Below are 7,963 nucleotides of genomic sequence, written 5' to 3'. Positions count from 1 at the left end.
TGTCTCATCTCTTTCTAATAAATTGTTATCAGTAGCCCAAGTTACAGAGGAATTAAATTGTTGCGTTCTAATTTATCCTAAATTTTGCCTCTTTCAGGATATTCTCACATGGGAGATCATTGGGCGTGGTACTAATAGAGGGGGGTTGTACTACATTGATGACTTTAACCCAGGAAGAGCTAATAACATGCATCACCCAACCAGTAGAAAGGAGAGGCAGATTTGGCTTTGACATCGTCGTTTAGGACATCCATCTTTTGGCTATATGAAGACCTTATTTCCATATTTGTTTTCTACTTTACATGAGTCGAACTTTAAATGTGAAACTTGCATTTTATCCAAACAACATCGTGTTTCTTTCCCAATTAGCTTGAATAAAAGTGATATTCCATTTGCTTTAATTCATTCTGATGTTTGGGGACCCTCCCCAATTACTACCTTGACTGGTATCCGTGGGTTTGTCACTTTCATTGATGATTGTATGCGAATGACGTGGGTATACTTGCTCAAACACAAAGATGAGGTGTTTGATGTGTTTAAGTCCTTTCATGTAATGATCAAGACTCAATTTCAAGCCAAACCCAAAATTCTTTGTTCTGATAATGGCGGAGAGTATATTAATCAAGACTTTTAGGTTTATTTTCAGCATCATGGTCTTCTTCATGAAACCTCTTGTACTCAAACACCGCAACAGAATGGAATCGCAGAATGAAAAAACAGACATATTTTAGAAACTGCTCATGCCTTATTAATTGGAGCACACATGCCATGTAGATATTGGGATTCTGCTGTCATCACGGCAGTACATCTATTGAATCGTATGCCCTCAAAAGTTTTGGACTTCAAAACTCCTTTACAAGCACTCTCCAATCATATTTCTCTACCATCTGTCTTATTGATTCCTCCTCGAGTCTTTGGATGTGTGGCCTTTGTACATCTTCATAAAAATCAGCGTACCAAACTTGATCCTTGTGCAGTCTGTTGTGTTTTCTTGGGATATGCTACACAAAAAAAGGGGTACCGTTATTACAACCCAGCTACACGGAGTACCTATATCACCATGGATGTAACTTTTATGGAATTTGAAATTTTTTACTCTTCATCACCAACCAATTCTTCTCCTCCGGGGGATCTTCTCAGATATGAAGAGCAAAATTGGTGGAATTCTGGAGCATCTGAAGATAAACACATCCCAATACAATTTGAAGCTGGAACAAAAAGTGTGATTAATGATAATGGTGACATTACAGAGAATACAGGGGAAGCAGGCTTGACTCGAGATGACAGTCTAGAGAACATTACACAAGATGTTGAGGCTGACATTACAACTCCCTCGCACTCCTTAGTACCCGACGACCCATCTCCTAAGAATATCTCTGAGGTACGCTCTCCTGATACACCCATCCATATTCATAGTTCCGATATCTCTGCTGGTTATAACTTACCTTTCAGACATAATCGTGGAAAGCCACCAAATCGGTACTCACCATATTGTGAAAAAATGAGATCAAAGTACCCAATTTCCAACTACATATCAACTCGGGTATTATCAAATCCACTTAAGGCATTTGCATATAACTTGTCAACATGCAATATTCCGAGTGGAACACAACATGCCTTGGAAGATCCATTGTGGGCTCAAGCGATAAAGGAAGAAATGGAGGCGTTACAGAAAAATAAAACATGGAATCTTGTTCCATTGCCGGTGGGAAAAAAGACAGTAGGATGCAAGTGGGTCTTCTCCATCAAACACAAAGCCGATGGAACCATTGAACGATACAAGGCGAGACTTGTAGCGAAGGGATATATACAAACGTATGGCATAGACTATCAAGAGACGTTTTCTCCAGTTGCGAAACTGAATACAATCAGGGTCTTATTGTCAATGGCAGTAAATTTGGATTGGCCATTACATCAGTTTGATGTTAAGAACGCGTTCCTTCATGGCGATCTTGAGGAAGAAGTATACATGGACATTCCACCAGGATTCAGTGTTTCTCCAAATGAAAATGTTGTGTGCAAATTGCAACGTTCTCTATATGGTCTAAAACAATCACCTCGTGCATGGTTTGGACGTTTCAGTTTGGCAATGAAGAAGCATGGTTACATACAAAGTAACTCAGATCATACTCTATTCTTGAAGCATCGACAAGGAAAGGTAACTGCTTTAATTATCTATGTGGATGACATGATTATCACAGAAAATAACAAAGAAAAGATTGGTAGACTTCAAGAAAATTTAGCAAATGAGTTTGAAATGAAGAATCTTGGAGGTCTTAAATATTTCTTAGGGATTGAAGTTGCGAGATCAAGTGAAAAAATATTTCTTTCCCAAAGGAAATATGTTTTAGACTTATTGTCTGAAGTGGGGCTACTTGATTGTAAGCCAGCAGATACTCCGATGGTTCAGAATCATAAACTTGGAGAATACCCAGATCAGGTGCCAACTAACAAGGAGAGATACCAAAGATTAGTAGGCAAGCTGATTTATTTATCACACACCCGACCTGATATCTCTTATGCAGTGAGCATAGTAAGTCAGTTTATGCACTCACCAAGCGAAGAACATATGAATGCTGTCGTTCGAATTCTACGATATTTGAAATCTGCTCCAGGGAAGGGACTGATGTTCTACAAAAACAATCATCTTAATATTGAAGGCTATACTGATGCAGATTGGGTTGGTAGTGTCTCGGACAGGAAATCTACATCAGGGTACTTCACGTTTGTAGGAGGTAACCTTGTTACATGGAGAAGCAAAAAACAAAAGGTTGTAGCTCTGTCTAGTGCTGAAGCTGAATTCAGAGGCATGGCCAAAGGACTTTGTGAGCTTCTATGGCTTAAAATTTTTTTGGCTGAGATAGGTTACACGCCCAATTCTGGAATGAATCTATATTGTGACAACAAGGCAGCAATTGACATTTCTCGCAATCCAGCCCAACATGATAGAACAAAACATATTGAAGTGGATCGACATTTCATCAAGCAGAACCTCGAGTACAAGATAGTTCGATTCCCATTAGTCAAATCAGAAAATCAATTAGCGGACATACTTACAAAGGCCGTTTCCAGCAACATATTTTACAACTCTCTTCACAAGTTGGGCATTTGCGATATCTATGCACCAACTTGAGGAGGAGTGTTAGCTTGAGTTGTCAAATAAGAATGGAAAGAAAGATAGGATTGTAAATAACGTAGCTGTCATATATTTTAATTCATTTTCCTTAGGGTCAATATGATCTTTAGACTAAAATAACTCTGTAATAGCTTATAGATATATGGGTGTACTGGCTGAAAGAATAATATGAATGAAGAGAATTAATTCCTCTATTTATCACCTTCTTCCTCCATGATTACACTCAATGCCATCTTTACCTGATCATCACCCACACTCAGAATAATAACCACCCCGAGGGGGTAAGCAATAGCCCAGTATGATAAAACCAAAATAAAAACAACATGCACTATAATGAGTTATATATGGATGCAATGCATGTTCATGGTATATCCACATGCACGGTTAATCAAAATAACGATAGCTGCACAATCAGTAAATGCAGCACATAACAGCTCGAGCAACAGGCAAAGCTCGGCCACACTGCCGTAACGATCTCTCCTCCTCCAGTCTACTACCGTGTGCTGGTCAGCTCGCCAGGGACTACAAACATAGTGTGCCTTATCGGCCTACAACATCTCTCGGGCTAGTCGTGTAGTGACCCTTACCTGGATCACCTACTAAACAGAACTTAGGCATGCAATTAACTTAATTAAACAGATATCAGAATAAAACTGCGGAAACCATAAACAATATACAATCCCAAGTAAAGAAATCTGTAATTTATCCAATAATATACAACCAAATCGAATAGCTGTATCAACCCAAACAACAGTAATAAAACCTAAGCGAAGCTCCAGCTGGCCAACCACTAACTAGCCCCTCCTGGATCCACCCTCCTCGTCCAATCGCAAACCTGCCCCATGGAATAGGGTGTCCAGAAAAATACAGAGTATGAAACGTGAGCATAAAACGCTCAGTACGAGAGTATGAGTATACATGCATGCAAAGTGAACTCCCTATAGACTCGAGGTCAAGGATCAGATAACAGAGATAGACCGGGCCCTGGTATGTAGCATGCTGTGTCGTCGCTTCAGGAGGTGGCTCCCATACCGAGATAACCGTGGATACGCCGGACCCAAATCGATGGAAGTCCATCCACTAACAGGATAGGGTACAACCCTACTAACAGAAATCTCAAAAGAGATGCAGCAAGATGCAAATGAATGCAGCATAATATCATGGCATATAAATCATGCAGTCACATAATACATGCATACTCAGTCAGGATATCTCGAACAGTACTTTCGTACCTCAAAACAGTGCAAGCTCTACCAACTCTAGGTCCACGCCTATAGTCTGCTCTACACTGCCAAATGATACTACTATCATTAAAGTGCTATAAAAGCCTTAACTAAGCTATTGCATACTCCTAAATATTTATAGGAAGCAAAAGCTATACCTTCGTCCGTCGTTAGCCTTTTGATGTCGATGCCTCCAGAACTTGGGCACAACTCCGCTACGACTATCAAACGCCTCGCCGACCGCCGGGTCAAGCCTAAGAAGACTAGAACAGCTCCAAAAGGACTAGAATGGAAAGGAAAACTCGGAATTGGCAAATGAAAGTGAAGCCTCGGCCTTATATTTATAGACAACGATCGGAACTTCCGATCCTTGATCGGAACGTCCGAACCTCGATCGGAACGTCCGATCCTGCCATCGAAGCTTCCGAAGATCCTGATCTGCCACATGTCAAAATATCACTTGTTGACTTCGGATAGGGGTGATCGGAGCTTCCGATCCTGATCGGAGCTTCCGATCTAGCCAATCGTCATGCCTGACGTAATATGATCGGAGCTTCCGATCCTGCATCGGAGCTTCCGATCCTGTCCGGAACTTTTGAACCCACCTTCGGAGCTTCCGAACTCTATTCAAGTAATTATGATTAATCCCTCAATTACTGATTTTGGTTACGGGCTACTACATTCTCCCCCACTTAAGGTATTTCGTCCTCGAAATCAGATCTTAAGTACCGAATGCAAATACAGAAATCAGAAACATTCTTTATTCAAATCAAACGTTTATAGAGTTTGCAACTGAATACAACTTAAAGAATGAAATCAAAACAACTCAGGATGGTCTTTACGCATCATGTCCTCAAGCTCCCAAGTAGCTTCCTCAGTGCCTCGGCGCTGCCACTGAACTAAAACCAAAGGAATGACTTTGTTCCGTAAAACCTTATCCTTATAATCTAGGATACGAAGAGGTTTCTCAACATAAGTCAAATTCTTGTCTACCTGAACCTCAGACCGCTGCAGAATATGAGATTCATCCGCCACATACCGTCGTAACAGAGATACGTGGAACACGTCGTGAATACTGGATAGATGCGGTGGCAAAGCTAGTCGATAAGCCAAATCGCCAATGCTCTCCAAGATCTCAAACGGACCGATAAATCTGGGAGACAACTTGCCCTTAAGGCCAAATCTGAGAATCTTGCGGAAAGGTGACACTCTCAGAAACACTTTCTCCCCGACCTCGAACTGCAAGGGCCTACGCTTGATATTAGCATAACTGACCTGACGATCCTGTGCAGTCTTAATCCGTTTCTTGATTTAATCAACAATGTCTAACGCCTGCTAGATAAACTCCGGTCCCTCAGCCTGTCTCTTCCCCACTTCTTCCCAGAAGAGTGGAGTACGACAACGTCGCCCGTACAACGCCTCAAAAGGTGTCATCCCAATACTAGTATGATAGCTATTGTTGTACGCGAACTCGATCAACGGCAAATGATCCTGCCAGGCTGAACCAAAATCCATGACGCATGCTCTAAGCATATCCTCTAAAGTACGGATAGTGCGCTCTAACTGACCATCAGTCTCCGGATGATAGGCAGTACTCAAACTGAGAGTAGTACCCATCGCACGCTGAACACTCCCCCAAAATCTAGAAGTGAACCTGGGGTCCCGATCGCTGACAATGCTCACAGGCACTCCATGAAGTCGAACGATCTCCTGAATGTACATCCGTGCCATACGATCCACAGAGTACTCTCGGCTATAGGCAATGAAATGCGCTGACTTGGTGAGTCGGTCCACCACAACCCAGATAGCATCACAGTTCCTCGGGGATACCGGCAAATGGGTCACAAAGTCCATTGTGATAAACTCCCATTTCCATTCAGGAATAGGCAGACTGTGAAGCAATCCTCCAGGTCGTCGGTGCTCTGCCTTGACCTGTTGACACACCAAACATCTCGAAACAAACTGATAAACACTGTGTTTCATTCCCTTCCACCAGAAACGAGTACGTAGATCCTTGTACATCTTGTTGCTCCCAGGATGAATACTCAACTTAGTGCGATGTGCCTGAGACAAAATCTCCTCTCGCAACTCTTCATCCTGCGGAATCACAAGCCTACCAAGCAAACACAGAAAGCCATCTGACTGATAATGAAATCCAGACGAGCTACCCTCGTTAGCTAGACGAGCTAAACGCTGGGTCTTCGAATCAGACATCTGAGCATCTCGGATCCGCGAATACAAGGCTGGCTCGGATAATATCGCAAACATCTGGATACCCTGCATACCTTTCTTATGCTTGAAGGTATAACCTGAAGTACAACAGTCACTGATTGCACTAGATATCGAACAAGTCTGAAGTGCGGATAGTCGCACCTTGCGACTCAAAGCATCAGCGGTGAGATTAGCAGCTCCCGGATGGTACTTAATCTCGTAATCATAGTCCTTAAGCAAGTCCATCCAACGTCTCTGCCTCATGTTCAACTCCGCCTGAGTGAACAAATACTTGAGACTCTTATGGTCGGTGAAGATCTCAAATTTCTTGTCATACAGATAATGACGCCAGATCTTCAAAGCGAACACAATGGCTGCCAATTCCAAATCATGGACTGGGTAGTTGTCCTCGTGAAGCTTCAGCTGTCTAGAGGCGTATGCGATCACATGCCCATTCTGAGTCAGGACACAACCTAACCCCTGAAAAGAAGCATCCGTGTAAACTACATACCCTCCAGATCCTGACGGTAATGCCAACACCGGCGCAGAAGTCAACCGCCGTCGAAGCTCACAGAAATTCTCCTCACACTCGGAGGACCACTCGAAATCCACACCCTTGCGGGTAAGCTGTGTCAACGGTCGAGCTAACTGAGAGAAGTTCAAAATGAAGCGACGATAATACCCTGCTAGACCCAGAAAACTACGGATCTCAGCAACTGTCGTCGGACGCGACCAATTAAGTACCGCTTCAATCTTGCTTGGATCAACAGAAATCCCCTCCCTGGATATGATATGGCCAAGAAAGACCACTCTATCCATCCAGAACTCACACTTGCTAAGCTTGGCGTACAACTGCTCATCTCGAAGAGTCTGTAGTATCAACCGCAAGTGAGAAACATGCTCTTCCGTATTACGTGAATACACCAAGATGTTGTCAATGAAGACCACGACAAACTTGTCCAAATACTCCCTGAAGACACGGTTCATCAAATCCATGAATATAGCCGGCGCATTAGTCAAACCAAATGGCATCACTAGGAACTCGTAATGCCCATAGCGAGTACGGAATGCAGTCTTGGCTACGTCCTGATCACGGACTCTCAACTGATGATACCCAGATCTCAAGTCAATCTTGGAGTAAACTGACGTGCCCTGCAGCTGATCAAACAAGTCATCAATACGAGGCAACGGATACTTGTTCTTCACAGTAACTCGATTCAGCTGCCGATAGTCAATGCACAGCCGCATCGACCCATCCTTCTTCTTCACGAAGAGAACAGGAGCTCCCCAAGAAGATACACTAGGACGAATGTACCCCTTGTCCAAAAGATCCTGTAGCTGATTCTTCAACTCACGCATCTCTGATGGAGCCAGACGATACGGTGCTCTAGAA

Source organism: Henckelia pumila, chromosome 4, assembly GCF_033568475.1.
Source record: "Henckelia pumila isolate YLH828 chromosome 4, ASM3356847v2, whole genome shotgun sequence".
Classification (NCBI taxonomy): Eukaryota; Viridiplantae; Streptophyta; class Magnoliopsida; order Lamiales; family Gesneriaceae; genus Henckelia; species Henckelia pumila.
This window is presented reverse-complemented; position numbering follows the sequence as displayed.